This window comes from Pleurodeles waltl, chromosome 7, assembly GCF_031143425.1.
Source record: "Pleurodeles waltl isolate 20211129_DDA chromosome 7, aPleWal1.hap1.20221129, whole genome shotgun sequence".
In the NCBI taxonomy this organism is placed as follows: domain Eukaryota; kingdom Metazoa; phylum Chordata; class Amphibia; order Caudata; family Salamandridae; genus Pleurodeles; species Pleurodeles waltl.
In genome coordinates this window covers 926,652,174-926,677,277 of record NC_090446.1, presented here as the reverse complement: position 1 = coordinate 926,677,277, position 25,104 = coordinate 926,652,174, and positions in this window count along the sequence as shown.

Genomic DNA, 25,104 nt, shown 5'->3' with positions numbered 1-25,104 from the left:
TCTCCTCCACTTCATATGCATTTTTGGGTATATAAACTGGGTCTCTGACCCCACCAACTCAGACACGTCTGGACCTGAACATGTCAAGAGGAACTGCCTGGCTGCCAAAGGACTCATCTGGACTGCTTTACTGAGAAGGACTGCTGCCCTGCTTGCCCTGCTGTCCCCTGACTTTGCTGTGAAGTGCTCTCCAAGGGCTTGGATTGTGCTTGCTTCCTGTTTTCTGAAGTCTCAGGCCCAAAAAGACTTTGGGGGTTATTACAACTTTAGAGGAGGTGTTAATCCATCCCAAAAGTGACGGATATACCACCAGCCGTATTACGAGTTCCATAGGATATAATGGACTTGTAATACGGCTGGTGGTATATCCGTCACTTTACCGTCACTTTTGGGACGGATTAGCACCTCCTCCAAAGTTGTAATAACCCCCTTTATCTCTTCAAGGAACTCCTTGTGCTCTGAAAATCGATGCACAGCCTGCTGGAAAAGATGCACAGTCTGCCTTGCAACAAGAAAATCACTGTACAGCCGAACCGGAATGACGCAGCCCGACTTCCCTAGTGAAGAATTGATGCAGCACATGCCTTGCAGCCAGAAACTCGATGCACAGCCTAGCGGACCGATGCACAGCCAAACCGGAATGATGCAGCTTGACTGCCTGAGTGAAGAATTGATGCAGCGCCTGCCATGCAACAGAAAATTTGACGCATCACCTACCGGATCGATGCAACACCTGTGACTTAGTCCCACATACCCAGGATTTCCACACATTGGGGGTGATTCTAACCCTGGCGGTCGGTGATAAAGCGGCGGCCAAACCGCCAACAGGCCGGCGGTCGAAAAAATTGAATTCTGACCCTGGCGGGAACCGCCAACACAGCCCGCCACATTAACACTCCGACCGCCACGGCGGTACAGACAAACAGCACGGCGGTCACCGCCAACAGGCAGGCGGCAAACAATGTACCGCCCACAGTATCATAATTCACCAATCCGCCACCTTTTCCGGGGCGGGAGCCCCACCGATAAAAACACGGCGGAAACAGACTACGAACGGGAAAACGATCACCAAAACACACTCCACGAGTACGGAGGACAGCATGGAACCCGAATTAAACATCCTACCTGCTCTCGTCTACCTGCTCATCTACCACGAGTACGAACGCCGGCGCATACGACAACGGTGAGGACTGCACCTACGACACACGGGAGGGGGGAGGACGAAAGGTTACGGGAACACACATATGCGACCCCCACCCCCCCAAACAATGTACACACCAATGCAGAGCTACAATGCACAGTGACACCACCCAAACCCCCCTGAAAAATGCAAAGACATAATTAAATTGTGAAGAAAAATTTATATAAAAAATAGACTCTGATAAATATAGGTCAACTATGCAAAATATCCATTCCAAAATAATACTATATACACTGCCATGGAGAACCGCGGCAATTAGTCCTCTACATCAAAATTAAATAGAACAGTCCGTGGGCCACAGTGTAGCGACACAAGGGCAAAGCCCACACAGGAGACCTGAGTCCTTTGGAGACAACACTGCAGGGGCATCTGCTGAAAAAACTACAGGCACCTCAGGGGGAAGGCAAGGGGGGGGCACCACAGCCACATGAGTCCACGACGCCAGATCCACGAAGGGGCCTCCATGCCCATTGATGTATCCTGGGGAGTGCAAAGCCACAGTCTCTCAAGTCCCTACAGTGGGTGGATTGCCCACTGTGCCATCCTGGGGAGTGCAAAGCCACAGTCTCTCAAGTCTCTACAGTGGGTGGATTACCCACTGTGCCATCCTGGGGAGTGCAAAGCCACAGTCTCTCAAGTCTCTACCGTGGGTGGCTTGCCCACTGTGCCATCCTGGGGAGTGCAAAGCCACAGTCTCTCAAGTCTCTACAGTGGGTGGATTGCCCAATGTGCCATCCTGGGGAGTGCAAAGCCACAGTCTCTCAAGTCTCTACAGTGGGTGGCTTGCCCACTGTGCCATCCTGGGGAGTGCAAAGCCACAGTCCATCAGGTGGATGACAGTCTCCACTGGTCAAGGAGGAGGCATGGTGGGCACAGTGAACCATAAACAGTGCTTGACAGGAAGGGCCCAGCGGAGCGGTGCATGACAGGAAGGGCCCAGCGGAGCGGTGCTTGAGACGGCGGTGCCCAGCGGAGCGGTTCTTGACAGGAAGGGCCCAGCGGAGCGGTGCTTGACAGGAAGGGCCCAGCGGAGCGGTGCTTGAGACGGCGGGGCCCAGCGGAGCGGTGCTTGAGACGGCGGGGCCCAGCGGAGCGGTGCTTGAGACGGCGGGGCCCTGTTCAGCGGTGCTCTTCTGCACGGCGGGGCCCTGTTCAGCGGTGCTCTTCTGCACGGCGAGCCCTGTTCAGCGGTGCTCTTCTGCACGGCGGGGCCCTGTTCAGCGGTGCTCTTCTGCACGGCGGGCCCTGTTCAGCGGTGCCTATCTTCACGGCGGGGCCCTGTTCAGCGGTGCTCTTCTGCACGGCGGGCCCTGTTCAGCGGTGCCTATCTTCACGGCGGGGCCCTGTTCAGCGGTGCTCTTCTGCACGGCGGGCCCTGTTCAGCGGTGCTTTTCTGCACGGCGGGGCCCTGTTCAGCGGTGCTCTTCTGCACGGCGGGCCCTGTTCAGCGGTGCCTATCTTCACGGCGGGGCCCTGTTCAGCGGTGCTCTTCTGCACGGCGGGCCCTGTTCAGCGGTGCCTATCTTCACGGCGGGGCCCTGTTCAGCGGTGCTCTTCTGCACGGCGGGCCCTGTTCAGCGGTGCTCTTCTGCACGGCGGGGCCCTGTTCAGCGGTGCTCTCCTGCACGGCGGGCCCTGTTCAGCGGTGCCTATCTTCACGGCGGGGCCCTGTTCAGCGGTGCTCTTCTGCACGGCGGGCCCTGTTCAGCGGTGCCTATCTTCACGGCGGGGCCCTGTTCAGCGGTGCTCTTCTGCACGGCGGGCCCTGTTCAGCGGTGCCTATCTTCACGGCGGGGCCCTGTTCAGCGGTGCTCTTCTGCACGGCGGGCCCTGTTCAGCGGTGCACATCCAGTAGGTCAAGGGTGCCAGACCTGGGCTGGACTCCCTGCTCAGTCGCCCTCCGACCGTGATGTTTCTGGACCCTTCGGTGACGGAGTCCTGGGCCCTTTGGTGTCCTCCTTTACATCTGGGATGTGGCATGTGGGGGCCACCTGCTCCGCGCTCCTGCTGGCTGACTTCTCCGCCCTGCTGCCCTTTCGCTCCTTAGATGGGGCTCTCGGGCCCTTGCCTCCCCTAGATGTTGTGGCTGGTGAAGTGGGCGAACTTTGCTCCTTGGGGGCAGCCGTGTCAGTCCTCGCACGGTGGCCCTTTTGTTTCCTGGTTCTCTTGCCGGGGGGGGGGGCTGGATGTGTCCTTGCTGCTGATTGAGGTGTCACTGCTGGCAAAGGGTGGACTCCAGAACCCATGCACAACAGTGACACTCGAAGCTGGGCTGGTGGTGGCTGTGGTGCTCTTGGGACTCTTTGCAGATGGAGGGGGTAGGTCATCGGAGGGAAAGAGGTTAAGATTAGCCAGGAAAAGTTTTTTAGGGCCAAGGTAAAGGGTAGGAGAAGTGGTGATGGGAGTGGAGGAAGAGGATGTGGTTGTAGGAGAGTCAGGTGTGCTGTCATTGGGTGAAGGTGCTGGTGCTGTAGGCTGTCGTGAGATGGATGTCTGTTGGGTGGGTGGCTGCCTGCGTTTGTGTGTCTTGGAAGAGGGGGTGACAGACACAGTGGGAGAGGACACAGGGGACGTGTAAATGGCAGTGGGGGTGATGACTGCACGCGTGCGGACTGTACAGGAGGGTGTGGTGGTGATGGAAGCACTGGCTGATGTTGGTGTGCATGCAGGTGTGAGTGTAGACGTCACAGGGAGGGAGGAGGGAGACGAGGAGGAGGGGGACACAGGGGTGGTAGTGACTGTTGGAATGTCTGCATCTGGGTGTTGCTTGGGTGAGTGTTTGTGGGATCTGTGGTGCTTGTGTCTGGATGAGCTGCCCTTGGGTGTTGAGGTGTGTGCAGGCTGGTCAGATGGTGTGGATGGGATAGGCTGAGGAACAGGAGACAGAGACAGGGTGGAGACAGTCAGAAGAGGGAGGCTGGAAACAGGGACAATGGCTGCCGTCAGTGCTGAGGCCAGAGCATTGAACGATCGTTGATGGGCAGCCTGACCCGAATGAATGCCCTCCAGGTAGGCATTGCTCCGATGCACCTCCCTTTCTACCCCCTGGATGGCATTCAAAAGGGTAGTCTGCCCAACAATGAGCGTCCTCACAAGGTCAATGAGCTCCGCACTGAGGGCAGCAGGGGTGACAGGGGCAGGGGCTGAGGTGCCTGGGGCGAAGGAGACGCCCGCCTTCCTGGGCGAGCGGGCATGGAGCGTAGGCTGAGGGGCTGCAGGGAGGGCGGGGCTGGTGCGCTGGGTGGCGGCTGTACCTGTAGAGGCGGGGGGCACGGATGTTGCCGCCACCGCTAGGGAGCACCCATCCGAGGACGTGTCTGTGTCGCTGGTCTCACCACCGGTCCCCGTTGTGGTGCTCCCCTCGCCCTCCGGATCACTGGTGCCCTCGGTGTCTGTTCCTGGGCCCACCGGGGCCTTGTGACTTGCAGCTCCCTCGTGCTCCGATGCCAATTCTCCTCCGCCTGATGATGCTAATGCACACATGCACAAGAAGATGAAGAAGAAGGGTGGGGGGAGAAAAAAGAAGACCAGGTTGAGTGCATGCAATGTCAACACCGTTGGCGGAGAGGACAGACACAGGAGCCTCATGCACTAAGCCGCGCATTCGGGGTACTCTACTCAGTACTTATGACTAGGACAACAGGTCAAGAGACGACGAACGCGCACATGTGTGAGGCTGGACCATCAATAGCTGTACTTGTCACCCTACAGAGGTGGGGGCCGGGAGCACAGGGCCATGTCTAAGGGAGAGGACTACACTACAGAAAGCGCCCTGGCCTAATGTCACCCACAACCCTCCTCCCCCACCCAGACGCCTCCACTGCGCAGAAAGATAGCAGAATGTGCTGATACTCACCCCCTTGTGTCTGCTGTGATGCTCTCAAGCGCCCATCCAAATCAGGGTAGGCCACCGCCAGGATCCGGGACATCAGGGGGGTCAGGGTACGACTGGCACCCCTCCTAGGTTGGGAGGCCATCCCCAGCAGTGACTCGCCGGTCTTCCTGGTCCCGCGGCGGATGTCCTCCCACCTCTTGCGGCAGTGGGTGCCCCGTCTGATGTGGACCCCCAGGGCCCGGACTTCCTTGGCGATGGCACGCCAAATGTCCACTTTCTGATGGGCGCTGACCTATGTGACATGTACAGGGTGGGAAGGAAACATTCATCAACTTACTGCATGTTAGATGTGATTGGCCCCCCCTCCCCAACCTTGCCATATGGCACATGCTCTCATCTGTCGTGCGTTGCACTCCTCATTCGCCCCCCACCCCACCAACTTACATCCACCCCACTCCACACAGGCATCGCCCATTCCATGTGCACCCGGTGTACTTACCTGTTGGTCTGGAGGACCGTAGAGTAACGCGTACTGGGGGAGGACCCCATCCACGAGCTTCTCCAACTCTTCAGACGTGAAGGCAGGGGCCCTTTCCCCAGTCGCAGCAGCCATTGTCACTTCCAGACCGAGGTCACAGCAGCACTTGCAGTATAGGTTCTCTCCTGTGGATGATCAGGTCTCGAGTGATTAACCAGATAGAAAATGGCGGTCACGCCCGCGGCGGTGCGTACCGCGGCGGTGCGTACCGCTACCGCCGGCGCACATCGTCATTGGCTCCTGAAACCCATAGGCTTCAATGTTAACCAATGCGGCTGCGTATAGCGGTCTTCGACCGCCTCCCGCCACGGTGTGCTCCGCCAGCGCATTGACCTCACATTCCATTGTCCCACTTCACAGGTCAGGCAGCCGCCATTTCAAGGGCCCACATGGCATAATTTCTACTGCAACACACAGGCCTAGGCCTTGCATTGCCACACATACACGCCTTTCAATACATAGATAACCGTGTGCTATGCAAGCTGTGGTGAACGTACCAGTGATTAGCTTGACTCTGTGCTCCATGTTGTCCTTCCTAGGCACCGTCCGCTGGGACTTGCGAGGAGAAGGGTGAATCCTTGCGTGTACCGACCGCTGGTGGACCTGTCGACAATGGAAGAACGCCACATCATACTACGATACCGACTTGACCGTGCCACTATCCATGAACTGTGTGCCCAGCTGGAGCCAGCCCTGATGTCCCCCATCCGCCAACCCACAGGAATTCCCCCTCTGGTGCAGGTGCTGTCAGTCCTCCATTTTCTTGCAAGTGGCTCATTCCAGACAACAGTGGCCATGTCATCTGGAATGTCTCAGCCCATGTTTTCAAAAGTTTTGTCTAGAGTGTTGTCTGCCCTGACGAAACACATGCGGAGTTACATTATATTCCCTGAGGAGGTTGATTTGGCCACTGTGAAGGGTGATTTTTATGCCCTTGGACATATTCCCAACATAATTGGTGCCATTGATGGGACCCATGTGGCCTTAGTCCCCCCAAAAGATGATGAGCAGGTGTACAGAAACAGGAAAAGTTACCATTCTATGAACGTCCAGGTGGTCTGTTTGGCTGACCAGTACATCTCCCATGTGAATGCCATGTTCCCTGGTTCAGTGCATGACGCGTATGTGATGCGTAATAGCAGCATCCCTTATGTGATGGAACAGCTACAGAGACAACGTGTGTGGCTAATAGGTGACTCTGGTTACCCCAACCTGCCTTGGCTATTGACCCCAGTGAGGAATCCCCGGACCAGGGCAGAGGAACGGTACAATGAGGCCCATGGGCGAACTAGGAGGATCATAGAAAGGACCTTCGGCCTCCTGAAGGCCAGGTTTAGGTGCCGGCATATGACAGGGGGATCCCTGATGTACTCACCAAAAAAGGTGTGCCAGATCATCGTGGCCTGCTGTATGCTTCACAATCTGGCATTGCGACGTCAGGTGCCTTTCCTGCAGGAGGATGGTCCAGATGGTGGTGTTGAAGCAGCTGTGGCGCCTGCGGAGAGTGAAGAGGAGGAAGACTCAGAGGATGACACAGACAACAGGGACAGAGTTATCCAACAGTATTTTCAGTAGCACACAGGTAAGAATCACCCACGCCATTTTACTTTTCCTGAAAGCCTCCTGCTTCTCAACTTTGTCTATGACCCCCCAGTTCTTTTAAACTGATGTTTGATTTTCCCTTCCCTTTTCAGTGCTGTATGACCCACTGCGTGACTTCTGCTTGGTTAGCCCATGGACTAATGCTTATTGATCTCGGTATGTGTTCAGCACAAAGTTAACAGAACATAATTGCTCTGTAATGTGTTATACATTTGTGAATAATACAGCCTGACTCCTGATTGATTTCAGTGCATTGAGTGATTTATTTTTTGTGCTAGATAATGGTACATGATATTAACACGGTGATGGGTGGGGGTGGAGTAATGTCCATGGCAGAGTCCAGTTCTCAGTCTCACAGGTGCATTGTCCATATGCCTGTGGAAGGATGGAGCAGGGGCAGTTCAAGGTTGGACAGGGTGGCAATGTGGGACAGTGGGATGACTTCAGGGGGTATCTCATGCTGGCGGGGGTCTTGACATCCTACTCTGTCTTTTTTTTTATCTCAGGCTCCTCTTGCGGGGTGGTTGTTCTTCAGCAGGAGGTGGGGTTCTGGTGGCCTGTCGTTGTGGTGGGGCCTCCTGTCCACTAGCGCCGGCGGAGGTGGTAGGCTGTTCCTGGTCCGGGCTAGTGACAGGGGCCCTGTGTGGTGCCACATGGTCCCGCAACGTGTCTTCTATCCGGTTGAGGGCCTGGACTATGCTCCCCATAGCGGTAGAGATGTTGGTGAGTTGATTGGTGAACCCCATGTAGCGTTCCTCCTGCTGTGCCTGGATCTCCTGGAGCCTGGCCAGTACCGTTGCCATCGTCTCTTGGGAGTGGTGGTAGGCTGCCATGATGGTGGTGAGGGCCTCTTGGAGAGTGGGTTCCCTGGGCCTCTCCTCCCCCCCCTGTCGCACAGCAGCCCTCCGAGTTGCCCTGTTTCCCCCGGCCTCTGTCCCCTGGACGGTGTGCCCACTACCACTGCCCCCAGGTCCCTGTTGTTGTTGGGGTGGTGGGTTAGCCTGGGTGCCTTGTAGTGGCAGACACACCGCTGATTGACCTGTCCTAGAGACAGAGGCATGGGCCCGCTGGGTGGGAGCTGTGCTGTTGTTCCCAGAGGGGGTTGGGTCTGCTGTGGCCTGTGTGTGGGGAAACGACTGTCCAGAGGTCCCCGATGGTCCAGGCTGGTCATCAGGTTCCAGGTCGACAGAGCTGCTGTCATCACTGGGGGCCTCTTCCGGGGGGGGGGATGGACATTTCTGGACCCTCCTGGCCGGTGTGTTGGCGTTCGGGTCCTGCATGGGGTAAGAGAGTATGGTTATTGTTTCTGTGTGTGCTATTGCGTGCGATTTATGGGTGCCCTTGTCCCCCAGTGCTGTCATTCCCTTGGGGGAGGTGTTGTGGGGGTGTTTGGGGGGGGTATGTGCAGTGGTCATGCTTAGGTGATGGGTGTCCATAGTTTGTGGTGGCATGCAGGGGTTGGTGTTGGGTGGGTTGTGCTGGAGAGACATTCTCAGGGAGGATGTGTGATGGGGGCTTGGGGGTGAGGGTGGTGGTGGGGGTTAGCATGCTGGGGGGGGTGAAGTAGTTGAAATTGTACTTACCAGAGTCCATTCCTCCGTGTACTCCAGCGAGGCCATCAGGATGCAGGATGTTTAGTACCTCTTGCTCCCATGCTGTGAATTCGGGTGGAGTGGGTGGGGGTCCCCCGCCAGTCTTCTGCACTGCGATGTTGTGTCACGAGACCATCGAGCGCACCTTTCCCCGTAAGTCGTTCCAGCGTTTGCGGATGTCGTCTCGATTTCTGGGATGCTGTCCCACCGCGTTGACCCTGTCCACGATCCGCTGCCATTGCTCCGCCTTCCTGGCTATAGTGGTGTGCTGCACCTGTGAGCCGAAGAGCTGGGGTTCAACTCTTATGATTTCCTCCACCATGACCCGGAGTTCTTGGTCCGAAAAGCGTGGGTGCCTTTGGGGTGCCATGGGGTGGTGTGGATGAGGTGTGGGGTGGTGTATATGGTGATGAGTGTGTTGGTCTGTGGTGCTTTGTGCTTCTATGTGGTGTGTGTGATGGTGTAGTGTGCCTCTGTGTGATGTAGCTCTCTTTTCTGTGATGTGTCTCTCTCTCCTTCGTCTCTGATCTTCGGTCGTAGGGGTTTGTGGGTGCTGTGGGTGTGTGTTTTATAGTTGATTGGATGTGTGGGAGTGTTGTTTGTATGTGTGTCAGGTGTGTGTATTTCAAATTGTCCAATGTGGCTGTGTTTTGGAGCTGTGTGTGTATTTTGAGCGCGGCGGTGTGTACCGCCAATGGAATACCGCGGTTGAAAGACCGCCGCGTGGATTCGTGGGTCAGAATGGCATGGGCGTGTTTGTGTTGGCGTGGCGGTGGAGGTTTGGTCATCTCCAGTTTTCCGCGGCCCGCTGATGAGGCGGCCTTCCTTGGATGTCGGGTTTTTGGCGGTTTCACCGTTGGTGGTCAGAATGACCGTGGCGGTTTACCGCGGCCGCGGCGGTAGAATGGCGGAGTTCTGACCGGCGATATAGGCCTTTTACCGCCGAGGTCAGAATGACCCCCATTGTCCCTGGCCGTCAAAAAGATCCCCGCATCACAGTGAGGAACCAAGAAACACGCCGGAAATCAATGCAAAGCCCCTTGTAGCATGGAAAGAAATGGATAACGTCTGTGACGCGCTGGAAAATTCGATGCACACCCTATTTTTCCATACATCTCCTCCTCTGCGGTCTCTGTGTCTGTCATTTTTGACGCAAACCAGGTGCTTTGTGAAACCAAAAGACAACTGTTGATTTCTAAGATTTAAGGCTCTTTTTAATGCTTATTGAATCTTTATTGTTTTTGACCTTAATTTAATCAAATAAATAGCTTATATTTTTCTAAACCTGTGCGGTGTATTTTGGTGGCTCACTGTGTCACTGTTTAATTTATTGCACAAATACTTTACATATTACCTTCTCAGTTAAGCCTGACTGCTCAGTGCCAAGCTACCAGGGGGTGGGCACTTGATAATTTGGATTGCGTGTGAAATACCCTGACTAAGATTGTGGTCCCTATTTGGACAAAGGTGAATTCCTCTGCCAAATAGAGACCCCATTTCTAATAGTATTCAACAGATTTTCCTCAGCAGCTCTCCTGGAGGCATAGTACTAACTTGGCCTAGATCTCTAATTATAGCAGTCAGTATTCTGCAATGGCATACAAATAAATCCCTCTGTTGTCTTGTTGGAGTGGTGGACCTTTCGCCAAACTCTAAATAAGGCTATTGGATCGATAAATTAGATAAGATCAATATAAACTATTTCCTGTACAGAGTTTATCCATGGAGACCCCAAAACACAAGATCCTTCAGAATAGAAGCAAGTCTTTTTCTGACACCTTCGCCCTAACCCTTCATGCACACTCAATTGATTCGCTCATACCTTTATCCATTCCTATCATTCAAGGCAAATGGGAATAAGCCTCACCTGGTGCAAGTGGTGAAAGGGGAGAGGCTTATAGCACATTGTAAGCTGAAAGGACAAGTCACCCACCAACTCTAATACTGCAACCACAGTACAAGCTAATATGCCATTCAATGGACACAGATAGTTATTGACAAGGTTCTAAATCATAGTTAGTGGCTCTGGCAAGCTACTCACTTACTATTCCTGTTCTTGAACTGTTCTGTTCCCTGTTAATAACAAGATTGCAACCCACCACTTAGCCTGAAAGAGAAGATAGTGTCAGGCATTCCTGAGAGAACTACGCTCAATGGGGGTCATTACAACATCGGCAGTAAAAGCCGCTTACAGCCGTGCAGAAGACCGCCAATACACTGCCGCGGCTGCAGAATTCCGCCACAGCTATTATGACACACATCTCGGAATCCACCGAAATTCAGACACCTACGCAACTCCGCCACACCAAAGGTTAATGATAAACTGGCGAAAACAAATCCTCCACCATCACGCCAACAGAAACACGCCCATGCTATTACGACACACGAATCCACGCGGCGGTCTATCAACCGTGGTATTCCATTGGTGGTACACACCTCTGCGCTCAAAATACACACACATCTCCAAAACACCACCACATTGGACAATTCAAATTACACACACCTGATACACATACAAACACCACTCCCACACACCCAACACAATATAAAACACACACCCACATCACCCACAAACCCCTACGACCAAAAAATAGAGACGAAGGCGACAGAGAGAGCACAGCAATAGACAATCCCACCACACAGAGGCAACCAACACCATCATCCACACAACATCCACGCACAAAACACCACACACCACTACACATCACCTACACCACCCCATGGCACGCCAAAGACACCCCAGGTTTTCGGAGGAGGAGCTCAGGGTTATGGTGGAGGAAATCGTATGGGTAGAGCCACAGCTATTTGGATCACAGGTGCAGCACACCTCTATAGCTAGGAAGATGGAGCTATGGCAAAGAATCGTCGACAGGGTCAACGCAGTGAGACAGCACCCAAGAAATCGGGAGGACATCAGGAAGAGGTGGAATGACCTACGGGGGAAGGTGCGTTCCACGATATCCAGGCACAACATCGTGATTCAGCGGACTGGCGGCGGACCCCCTCCTCCTTCCCCACAACTAACAACATGGGAGGAGCAGGTCTTGACCATTATGCATCCAGAGGGCCTCGGAGGAGTCGGTGGAGGAATGGACACTGGTAAGTCTAATCTTAAGTATCATATCCCCCACCCTACCTGCATGCTATCACACACCCCCACCCTCACCCCCTCCCCTATCACTCCAACTCCTCACTAATGTACTAATAACACAAACCACACATCCCAACACCAAACCCTGCATGACACAACAGAGCATGGATACCCATCACTAAAGCATGCCAACTGCACATTCCCATAACAACCCCTAACCATCATCACACAAGCCCCCACACAGGAAAGCTAGCACTGGGGTACACGCTCACCCACCCATTGCACACCATGACACACACACATGCAATAATCATGCTTTTATACCCCTGCAGGACCACTACCTAACGTCACCAGACAGGAGGGTCCAGACATCTCTACCCCACCCACAGAAGAGGCCCACAGTGATGACAGCAGCTCTGGCCAACTGGATCAAGATGACCAGCCCGGACCATCGTGGGCCTCTGGACAGTCGGTTCCTCTCGCACAGGCACAGCCCAACACTGACCTTCCACCCTCTGGTAACACCAGCACAGCACCCACCCAGCGGGCCCATACCTCCGTTCCCAAGACACGTCAATCAGCTGTGTGTCCACCACTACAGGGAACCCAGGATAACCCACCACCCCAACAACAACAGGGACCTGGGGGCAGTGGCAGTGGGCACACGATCCAGGGGACGGAGGCACAGGAACACAGGGGAACTGGGAGGGCTGCTGTGTGACAGGGGTCGGACAGGCCCAGGGAACCCACTCTCCACAAGGCCCTCTCCTCCATCATGGGAGCATACCACCACTCCCAGGAGACAATGGCGACAGTCCTGGCCAAGTTTCAGGAGACCCAGCGCATGCAGGACGAACTGTATTTGGGGTTCAGGGAGGAGCTCAGAAACATCAGCTCCGCCCTGGGCACCATAGTACGGGTGCTGAAGGATATACAGAAGACCATGAGGGACACCGTGGCACTCCAATGGGCCCCTGACACTAGCCTGGACGATGAACTGCCCACCACCTCCGCCGGCGCTAGTGGACAGGACGCCCCGCCACAGGACCACCACACCAGCACCGCACCCCCTGCAGACGGAGAACCACCCCGTAAGCGGTCCCTGAGATCCAGGAACAGGACAGAGCAAGATGGCAAGACCCCCGCCAGGAAATGAGACCCCCCTGATAGTCATCCCACTGTCCCACTTTGTGACCCTGTCCAGATTGGAACTGTTCCAGCTCCACTTCCTCTGCCCATATGGGCAGTGCACCTGTGAGACTAATAGACTGGACTCTGCCATGGACATTCCTCCACCATCACCCATCACCATTTAGCCACCACCTCCAATAATTAGCACTTCAATAAACACCCTTGAAGCACAAAACAATCTGGAGTCTGTCTGTGATTTATAAAATGTGTATTAGCTATGACAATGACAAAATCTGTTCGAAAATGTAATGTCAACATACCTATGTCACACATCACAAGCCCATGAAGGATGCAAGCAGATGACACACATAGGTAACCACACTTGTGAAACCGTAATGGAAATGTACCACTCAGTTAGCATATACTGCTTCAAATTGACAGACAGGATAGAGGTAGAAGTGTGAAAGTAAATGTAATAGTAAACAAATTTGTTCTCACCTGTGTGTCACTGGAAATATTGCTGTATGACAGAGTCCCTGTTATCAATGTCTTCTTCCTCTGCTTCCTCCTCATCACTGTCCACAGGCTCCACAGCTGCCACAACACCGTCATCTGGACAATCCTCCTGCAGAAAAGGCACCTGGCGTCGCAAAGCAAGATTGTGAAGCATAGAGCAGGCGATGATGATCTGGCACACCTTCTTTGGTGAGTAGAATAGGGAATCACCTGTCATATGAAGGCACCTGAACCTGGCCTTCAGGAGGCCGAAGGTGCATTTGATCACCCTCCTAGTCTGCCCATGGGCCTCATTGTAGCGTTCCTCTGCCCTGGTCCTGGGATTCCTCACTGTGGTCAATAGCCATGACAGGTTGGTGTAACCAGAGTCCCCTAATAGCCACACACGGTGCCTCTGGAGTTGACCCATCACATACGGGATGCTGCTATTCCGCAGGATGTAGGCGTCATGCACTGAGCCAGGGAACATAGCATTTACCTGCGAGATGTACTGGTCTGCCAAACATACCATCTGTACATTCATCGAATGATAACTCTTCCGGTTCCTGTACACCTGTTCACTCCTGTGGGGGGGGACCAAAGCCACATGGGTCCCATCAATGGCACCTATTATGTTAGGTATATATCCCAGGGCATAGAAGTCACCTTTAACTGTAGCCAAATCCTCCACCTGAGGGAAAACGATGTAGCTCCTCACGTGTTTCAGCAGGGTAGAAAACACTCTAGACAACACATTGGAAAACATAGGCTGGGACATCCCTGATGCCATGGCCACTGTTGTTTGAAATGACCCACTTGCAAGGAAATGGAGTACTGACAGCACCTGCACTTGAGGGGGGCATTCCTGTGGGATGGCGGACTGGTGATATCAGATCTGGCTCCAACTGGGTACACAGTTCCTGGATTGTGGCACGGTCAAACATGTAGGTGATGATTAAATGTCGCTCCTCCATTGTCATCAGGTCCACCAGCGGTTGGTACACCTGAGGATTCCGCCATCTCCTCACATGTCCCAGCTGACGGTGCCTAGGAAGGACAACAGCGACCACAGAGTCAAGCAACTCAGAGGTATGTACCCACAGTTATACAGTACACAAAACATAATCCAAAAAGTTGTCTGTAAGAGTGTTGAGTCCAGGCCTAGGTATGTGTGACGCAGTTGTAAATGAAGCCATGTGGGCCCCTGAAATGGCGGCTGCCTGACCTCTAAACTGGGACAATTGGATGTGAGGTAACTGCGCTGGCGTTGTACACCGTCGCGGAAAGTGGTCGAAGACAGAGGCTCAATGCTGCATTGGTTAACATTGGACCCTCTTGGTCCCAGGAGCCAATGAGGAAGTGCGCCAGCGGTGATGATACGCACCACCGCGGACGTCACCGACGCGGATGTGACCGCCATTTTCTATCTGTTCAATCACTCGATACTTGATCTTCGACAGGAGAGGACCTACACTGCAAGTGCTGCTGTGACCTCGGTCTGGAAGAGACAATGGCACGTGCGTCTGGGGAAAGGGCCCCTGCCTTCACTGCACAGGAGTTGGAGAAGCTCGTGGACGGGGTCCTCCCCCAGTACGCGCTACTCTACGGTCCTCCAGACCAACAGGTGAGTACATAGGGTGCAAGTTGTATGGCCTATGCCTTGGTGGAGAGGGCTGGATGTAAGTAGGAAGGGGGCAGAGTTATGCGAGCATGAAGGAGTGTGAATGCATGCGCCACATGGCAAGGGCAGGGATGTGGGCCACTCACTTCGACGGTGCTGTTGCTAATGACTTCTCTTCTTCCCCTGTACATGTCATGTAGGTCAGCGCCCACCAGAAGAAGGATATTTGGCGTGCCATCGCCAAGGAAGTCCGGACCCTGGGGGTCCACCAGAGACGGAGCACCCACTGCCGTAAAAGATGGGATGACATTCGCCGCTGGAGCAAGAAGACGGCGGAGGCTCAGCTGGGGATGGCCTCCCAACGTGGGAGGGGTGCCCGTCGCACCATGACCCCCCTAATGTTCCGGATCCTGGCGGTGGCCTACCCTGAGTTGGATGCATCTGTAGAGGCCAAGAGCACGGCGTAGTGCAGGGGGCTGCTGTGTCTGTATTTTCCGCCAACGGTAGGGGTAAGCCATGCACTCAACCTGTCTTTCTTCTGTTTCCCCACCCCTTTTTGTGCTCTCCCTCTTCTTTTGTGCATCAGCATCATCAGGCGGAGGGACAGTGGCACCGGAGCACGAGGGAGCTGCATCCCACATGGCCATGGAGGGCCACACCACAGACTCCGAATACACCAGTGGGACGGAGGGCGAGGGGAGCTTCACGTCGGTCACCGGATCAGCAGACAGTGACATAGACTCTTCCTCCGATGGGAGCTCCCTTGTGGTGGCGGCACCATCTGTGCCCCCACACTTCTACAGGTACAGCTGCGACTCCCCCTACCAGCACCGCCCTCCCAGCAGCCCCTCAGCCTTCGCTCTGTGCCCGCTCACCCAGGAGGGTGGGCATCACCTTCGCGCCAGGCACCTCAGCCCCTTCCCCTGTCACCCCTGCTGCCCTCAGTGAGGAGGCCATTGACCTCCTCAGGTCACTCACTGTTGGGCAGTCTACCATTGTGAATCCCATCCAGGGTGTAGAAAGGGAGTTGCAACACAGTAATGCATTCCTGGAGGGCATTCATTCTGGTCAGGCTGCCCTTCATAGAACCCTGCAATCTCTGGCCTCAGCACTGATGGCAGCCATTGTCCCTGTGTCTAGCCTCCCCCCTCCAACTTCCTCCACCCAGACCCAATCCCCTGTACCCCAGCCTATCCCAACCACACCATCAGACCAGCATGCACACACCTCAACACACAAAAGTGGCTCTGGCAAACATAGGCACCACACATCCCACAGGCACTCACACAAGCATCAACCACATACAGACACAGCAACATCCACTGCCTCCACTGTGTCCCCCTCCTCGTCGTCTCCCTCCTCCCTCCCAGTGTCGTCTACACTCTCATCTGCATGCACTACATCTACAGCCACTAGGACTCACACCAGAACACCCAGCACCACACCCCGCTCACCTGCACTCACCACCCCCACTACCATTTACACGTCCCCTGTGTCCTCTTCCAGTGTGTCTGTGACGCCCCCTCTCAAAGTACACAAACGCGGGCACCCACACAACCAACATCCATCCACCTCACGACAGCCTCCAGAACATGCACCTGCACCCAAATCCTCTAAGGTTACACCTCCTACAACCACCTCCTCTTCCTCCACTCCCAGACCCCCTCCAGCTACCCATCCCAGTGTTCGTCAGAAACTTTTCCTGAGCAACGTTGACCTCTTTCCCACCACCCCCCCTCCAATTCATAGGTCCCGTACTAGCACCTCAGATAAAAAAAGTCTGGGTTCCAGTGGTGCGTGTTAGAGGTATATGGAGTGCACCGGGCACCAGGGCAGCCAGTGTGACACGGAGCCAAAGCACTGCCAGTCCACCCCTTGTAAAGCACCAGAAGTTGGACAGTGCTTGACGGGAGAGGGTGAAGACCCCTGCCGGCAAAGCCACTCACAAGGGTCCCGGGGGGAGTGCCGAGTCAGCTGTGACTCCTCACAAGGTGGTGAAGGGGCAGAAGAAGTCTCCAAAGTTTGGGAAGAGCAGCACGGCGGAGAAGGCCGCCATCCTCCCCGCTGGCCAGGACGCCACCGCCAGCACAATCGTCACTGGTCCGGAGACCACCGCCAGAGTCAGTGCCCAGGAGGGCAGAACAATCGTCACTGGTCAGGAGACCACTGCCAGAGTCAGTGCCCAGGAGGGCAGCACAATCGTCACTGGTCCGGAGACCACCGCCAGAGTCAGTGCCCAGGAGGGCAGCACAATCGTCACTTGTCCGGAGGCTCCCGCCAGAGTCAGTGCCCAGGAGGGCAGCACAATCGTCACTGGTCAGGAGACCACCGCCAGAGTCAGTGCCCAGGAGGGCAGCACAATCGTCACTGGTCCGGAGACCACCGCCAGCGTCAGTGCCCTGGAGGGCCCCGGCAGCCACAGCCCCGCTGGGCACTGAGGGACCGTCATGCCACACACCGCTGCACAGGTCAGAGACAGCAAAGTCAAGCACCGCTGAACAGGGCAAAGACCGCCATGGCAAGCACCGCTGAACAGGTCAGAAACTGCAAAGTCAAGCACCGCTGAACAGGGCAAAGACCGCCATGGCAAGCACCGCTGAACAGGGCAAGCACTGATGAACAGGTCAGAAACTGCAAAGTCAAGCACCGCTAAACAGGGTAAAGACCGCCATGGCAAGCACTGCTAAACAGGGCAAGCACCGCTGAACAGGGCAAAGACCGCCATGGCAAGCACCGCTGAACAGGGCAAAGACCGCCATGGCAAGCACCGCTGAACAGGGCAAAGTCCGCCATGGCAAAGCACCGCTGAACAGGGCAAAGACCACCAACTCAAGCATCGTTAGCCCATGTGCAGCTGGGACAGTGACGGAACTGGGACCGTCACGGGGAGCGTGATGCACTCTGGGCACCAGTCCCCCTCCAGAACCAGTGGAGAACTGCATCCACTACCTGAATCCTTCACAGGATGAAGCACTCTGGGCACCAGTCCCCCTCCAGAACCAGTGGAGACATGCATCAACTTGAGAGACTGTGGCTTTGCACTCCCCAGGATGGTACAGTGGGCAAACCAACCCCTGTAGAGACTTGAGAGACTGTAGCTTTGCACTTCCCAGGATGGTACAGTGGGCAAACCAACCACTGTAGAGACTTGAGAGACTGTGGCTTTGCACTCTCCAGGATGGTACAGTGGGCAAACCAACCACTGTAGAGACTTGAGAGACTGTGGCTTTGCACTCCCCAGGATACATCAATGGGCATGGAGCCCCATTGTGGATCTGGCGTGGTGCACTCATCCGGCTGAGGTGCCCCCCTTCCGTTCCCCCTGAGGTGCCTGTTGTATTTCTATCTGATGCCCCTGCAGTGTTCTCTCCGTTTGTGGACAGGTATCTAGTGTGGGCCTCGCCCATGCATTGTGGGCCCAGTGGTCCATGGACATTGAAATGTGCATACCTGCACTACTAATCGTGATGTATATATTTTGAATGTGTATATATTTCTGTATATATGAGCTTACTGTATTTGGATACATTACAATGGGTCAAGTAATTTGGTTTTGTCTTTGCATTCTTCCGGGGGGGTTGTGGGTTGTTCCTGTGATGTTTGGAAATGCATTGGTGTGTGTTGTAGTGTGCGAGGGTCGGGTTGAGGATTGGGGTGTTGCGTGTGGGTGTCCCTGACTTTTGCCTCCTCCCTCCCCTATGTCGTAGGTGCAGTACTCACCGTTGTCTTCGGTGCCGGCGTTGCTGGTGTTCGTAGAGGAGCAGGAAGATAAGCGCATGGAGTATTTGGAGTTCGGGCTCCATGGTGGCCTCCTTCCTCGTGGATTGTGTTCAGGTGAGCGTTTTCCCATTGCAAAAACTGTTTCCAGCATGTTTTTATCCACGGTGAATTCGCCCTGGAAAAGGTGGCGGATTGGTGTGTTGTAATACTGTGGGCGGTACTTTGTCTTCCGCCTGTCTGTTGGCGGTGACCACCGCGCTGCTTGTTTGTACTGCCGTGGCGGTCGGTGTGTTAAAGTGGCTGTCTATGTTGGCGGTTTCCGCCACGGTCATAATTCCCTTTTTTTTTTCGCCGTCCTGTTTGCTGTATTACCGCCACTTTAACACCGTCCGCCAGGGTTGTAATGACCCCCAATGACTTGAAAAGAAAGCTTAGCGTGAATACCCCCTCTCCTTTCCCACATGGCCTGTGCACAACTCAGCTACCTTTGAGTCCACCAGGGACAAGGTACCTTCCCTGAGCAAGGCCAGCCAAAGAAGGCTCACTCTTAGGAAAAATGTGAGTTTCTGAACCTCCAGCTCTTCTGTGACTCACTTCTTTAAATCTGATGCACTTAATCAATTCCACTTGCCAGTTTTGGACACTCATCCTACTCATTGGCGGACAACCAGGCCTGCACAAGTAGACTCTAGGCCTCGCCTCTACTGCCTATATGTTAGTCCACCCTCATCTGTGAAATATGCATCCCTAGTCTGTGAAACTATACCACTGCCACCTTCAGGGCTAGTAAGGAACATGAACAATACCAACTTTTCTAGATCAATTGACAGCATATTCTCACATTCTTGTACAACTTTCTTCCAGAAAGGAGTCTTTAACCTAATAATGTAGAATTTCTGTCGGATTTCTCAATTAAAAAATGCCTTCCATCTATATTTTTGCATTCATTTGCCAAGTAAAGGTGTTTAAGTCAGAGAGGGAACCTTCCCACGTAACACAGCAGCAATTGTGCCAAAAAGGTTGTATTTTTGTTTCTAAGCAGAACATGCAACTTCTTACTTTTCCACTGGGTAACATGTGAAGTCTGCAATTGCTGTCCATCTTTGATGTCACTTCCTGTTATATAGTTTGATGACGCAAACAACATAGAAGACCAACCAAATATGCTAAATGTGTAAAATAAGACAGAGAGAAAGATATTTTGATTAGTAAATCTGGCAGGAGGCACACATTTTAATAACAAAAGCAGCATTTTTTAAAAATATTAAAATACATATAAACAGCATGCCTTCCTACCCAGTGTTTGCATGTCCTGCCTACCGTGCCATCCAAACAATTCTCTCATCCAGCTTTCCATATCTCAAGTAGTCCTGGGTGAAACTGTAACTATGCTGGAGCAATTGGAGTAATTTTGGTAATTTTGCGTAACTCTTTACATGTCAAATTAAAAAAAATTATGCAATTACTCCTGCTCATGTAATTATGAGTAATTTGGTGCACAAATCCTACTGCAAAAGCATAGAAACAATTAATTTAGTGAGTGGCTGGTGGCTGCTGCTCTTGGTGTTCTGATGCATTTAGCATTATTTTCTTTGTGCAAAATGCATCCTCAAGTACATTTTGCATCCAGGGGAGCATTCTGTGCTAAAAAAGTAGCGCCACATAATGGGTTAAACTCCGTTAGTAATTCTGCTTATAGAAGCATCACTTTTCTGAAATTTTGCATCATTATTGTTTAGCAAATCAGATGTGTTGCACCCACCTCTAATCTCAAACATGCCATTTCATCCATCATCAGGCTCTCACCTCATAACTTCTAAGTTCATTTGTTGGCATGTAACCCATCTGTGACAGACCACCTCTTCAATCAGTCTAAATTTGTGGTTGTACCATGTCTTTTTGAATGTGTGAATCATTGCATCTATGCCGAGATGAACCTGACCAAGATAATATCTGGCCATCAAGTTTAACAAACAGTCTTGCAACACAACCTTTCCTTCATTTGAAATCCAGACATCATCATCCTCCCTTTGAACACAACCTGCTATTATCCAACCTCTGTGTTCTTCCTCTGTTTCGTCTTTGTGTAATCTCTTAATTTCATCCCAGGTATCAACCACAGACAACAAGAAATTTTGATTTGTCACACCGGTGTCACTTCCACCACCCCACTCTTCATTGAGGGTGATGCAATGGAGTGCACAACATTTGACAATTTGGTCAGCATCATCATTACCCAATGATATATAATCATTTAACATTTGGTAGGCCTTGCACTTCACAACCACAATCTTCTCAGGTAACTGCAAAGCATTTAACAAATTATTAATTCTTTCACCATTTTGTTCGTATGGGTGAACCTGACGAGGTAATGAAACCTCGCTGGTGCCATAACTGCCGGAAGTCATGCACAGCACCAAATCCGTATTAACTATCTGTGAGTATTGTCACTTTGAGCTGCTCTGATACCCAGCATGCTCTTGTAAGAGCAACCAATTTGGCTACTCAGGCAGAAACCACTCCTTGAAGCCATGAGGGTTCGACCACGCCTGAGAGGATACAAACTGCATAATCAGCTCTGAGAATACCTTTACTGTCTCTTAAACAGGAGCCATCAACAAATACAACTTGGTCATTCCCCTCCAATGCAGTATCCTGAATATCAGGTCCGGGTTTGCTGCATAGTTCAATGACATCGAGGCAGTCATGTTCCATTTCATTAACATCACTTGAATCATTAACATTAACAGGCATTAATGTAGCAGGGTTTAGTATAGCACACTTCTTGACAGTCACATTGGTTGAGCCACGGATCAATAACTCATAATGGGTGAGACAGGCACTGGTCAAATATTGGGACTTTGTCCTGTTTAAAAGAATCTCAACTGAATGTGGGACATACACAGTTAAAGGGTGCCCCATCACAATGCTTTCACATTGACCTATGCTTACACTAGCGGTAAACATGGCTTTGAAACAGCCGAGCAAAGCAGCAGCGATAGGATCCAATGTGGTTGAAAAAAATGCCAAAGGTCTAGTTGTTCCTCCATGCAACTGTGTCAAAACAGAAAGGGCACAACCATCATGTTCATGACAAAACAATGAAAAGCTTTTCGTGTAATCAGGCATTCCCAATGCTGGAGCTCTCCACAAACTCTCTAAACTCAGTGAAAGCTTTCACACCTTCTTTCTTGAAAGGGACTGGGTCTGTAACTTCTTTGTGTGTCAACATCTGCAATGGTTTGGAAATTACTGAAAAATCTGGGATCCATTGGAGACAGTAGCTCACCATGCCCAGAAACATCCTGACATCTCTTTGTGTGACTGGGGGATTCATTTGCATAATTGCTGCAACTCTTTCTCTGGACACTTTCCTTGTACCTTTCTCAATTTGATGACTGTTGTACTTTTTGCCTTACGCAGGGTCATCCCCAGTCTATTTGCCTCCTTCCTCCTGGTTTTTCTGACGTCTCGCTGTTGGCTCTAGGACCCTGAGCACTTTATCACTGCTGACCAGTGCTAAAGTGCAGGTGCTCTCCCATCTAAAGTTGGTATGACTGGCTTATACCTAATTGGCATATTTAATTTACCTATAAGTCCCTTGTACAGTGGTATCTCTATACCCAGGGCCTGTAAATTAAATACTACTAGTGGGCATGCAGCGCTGCTTGCGCCACCCACTGAAGTAGACTTTCAAACCTGTGTCAGGCCTGCTAGCGCAGGGCCTGTGTGCGCTGTTTTCTGCCACAGGGACCTGGCACCTGAACTTACTTGCCAGGCCCAGAACTACCCTTTTACTACATGTAAGTCACCCCTAAAGTACGCCCTAGCTAGCCCTATGGGCAGGGTGCCATGTATGTAGAAAGGCAGGACATGTGCCATATTGCATGGCCTGTCCTAGTAGTGACAAACAGCCTAACTTGGCGTCTCACTGCTGTGAGTGCTGCCTTCTCATTGGATTGCATTAGAAATGCCCTGCCTCATGTGTAAGGGGTATTGTCTGATTTATGAGGGGTAGCGTAGGCGTGTTTGGTATGGTTGTGATGGTGATAATAAATGCTGCTTACTGGTGTGGGTGTATTTTTTATTACTATCACAGAAATGCCACTTCTAGAAAGTGTGCATTTATCTGTGCTTATGACTCTGGTGTTTTGCAGCTTGACTCCAATCCACGTCTGGGCAGAGTGACAGTTGGGGCTTTGTGCATACTTTTCAGACAGCCTGTACACAGGGAGGGTGGAGGTGTCACAGAGGTGCATCTGCATACTGAATAGTCTTCCTGGTCTGAGAGAAGGGAGAGGCGAGGCACACCTGCATTTGTAAAGACTGTGCCCTGGCCTCACACAATAGGGTCGTTAACCCCCCACTGATGTTTGGAGCCTGTGCTAAAAGGAGAGAAGGGGCACTTCCAGAACCAGTTGTAACTGGCTGGAACCTCCTCTCCCTACCATTGTAAAACACTGTAAGAACTGACTATAAGTACAGGGGAATTTTCCCCACAATGTGGAGACTCTTGGAATCATCTTGGAACTGGACACTAAAGGCTGAAAGGACTCACCAGGAACCACCATGGACTGCTGCTGCTGTGCTGACCTGTGACTTGCCTGGTCACTGTGAAGGACGTGCTACTTGCTACCTTTTCCTTGTGCTGGCCTGTAGCTGGGCCTTCGACCTGAGGACCTTGTCTTAAGATTCTGCTCCCCAGGGGCAGGGTGCTGTGGCCCCTGACCCCTGCATCCATTTCTTCACGAGGGGTGCTTCTCCGTGGTTGCGGCTGCCATAGCGCTGATTGCAGCATGCTTATGGAGCCTTGGGAGCTCGTAGGCTCCTTGCTGCATTGTGCCCCTTTAAATAAGATCACCGCAGCGGCCCGGGAAGCTGGAAGAACACTCGTGCACCGCATCGGGTGCAGGTGAATGTCTGCTCAGGCCCCAGGAGGGGTCTGATCTTCTTGTGGCTTCACGGCAGGACCAGGGGAAGGCACGGGGAATGCCCCCTTCCCCCCTGCATTAGGAGCAGAGAGCTCCTTTTCTGCTATTAGGTAAAACAGGCATTATTGTGGGCCCCCCAGCTTGGTGGAAGGGCCAGTGGAGGCCCGGGGGGGCCCCCAGAGATCCTGGGTCCCGGGAGGGGCCTGTCATTAAACCGGAGGGGGTGTGTGGTGCCCCCCTCCTGCCCTAAGTTGTTTTTGCTGGCTTTGGCCCCCTCGTGAGGGCCGGTTAAGGCCCTGGGAGGGCCCCAGTAATCACGGTCCCCAGAGGGGCCTGTCTATAAAAGAGAGGAAGTGCATGTCGCCCTCCTCTGACCCCAGAGTATAAGGGAGGCCCCCGTTTTGCCCATAGGAGCGCCGGGGGCCCCATGGTTCGCCTTCTAGGCACTCGAGGTGCCTTCATCCAACCAGGTACTGTTTAAAGGACCAATATAGTTGCAATCCAAAGTTCTTTCTACAGACTTTTGTTTGATTCATATATTACCTACCTGCATTTGATATTTTTACATATGTGTATGCAAATGTTCCTTTTATGGACATGCTTGCTAATATGTTTTTCTAACTTGCCATATGTTTTCTAATGTTCCTACTATGGGCATTTTATGATATTCTTATGACAAGTGCTGTGATGTAATAACGTGTTTTCCTGACTACTGCTTATGTTGCAGAATACTGAGTAACCTGTGCGTAATGTGTGACTACTGCTAGGTTGCAGAGTAACTAATGTGTAACGTTCTGACAACTGCTAAGGTAACAGGATAGTACTGATATGTGATGTTTGGTCTGATAATTGCCTTGTGTACAATACAGTATATTTTCATATAATCTGGTGTTGTGTTTCCTTTGTGGTGGGGATATTGCGTCACGTGTGTTGTGTGTGTTGTGCAAACGATTTACACATTTCCTCTGGGTTAAGCCTGACTGCTCGTGCCAAGCTACCAAGGGGGTGAGCAGGGGTTATCTTGGACATGTAACTCCCTTGCCCTGACTAGAGTGGGTAAGTTCTGCCTGGCTGAGGTGCATACCCTAGCCAACCAGAAACCCCATTTCTAACACTGACCGAAATACTTTACTTCTTTCTGGCAATACTGTAACTTGGTAAGGGAAACCTCATGTCAATTTTAACCTAAATGATTCAACAATGCTATGATAGCTTGTCTGCAAGCTTCACGTGTATTGGATGCAACCATCAGGTCATCAATGTGCTGCACTAAAGCAGAATGAAATGGCATGTTCAAAGACTCTAAGTTCTACTTCAAAATCTGATTAAAAATAGATGGAGATTCTG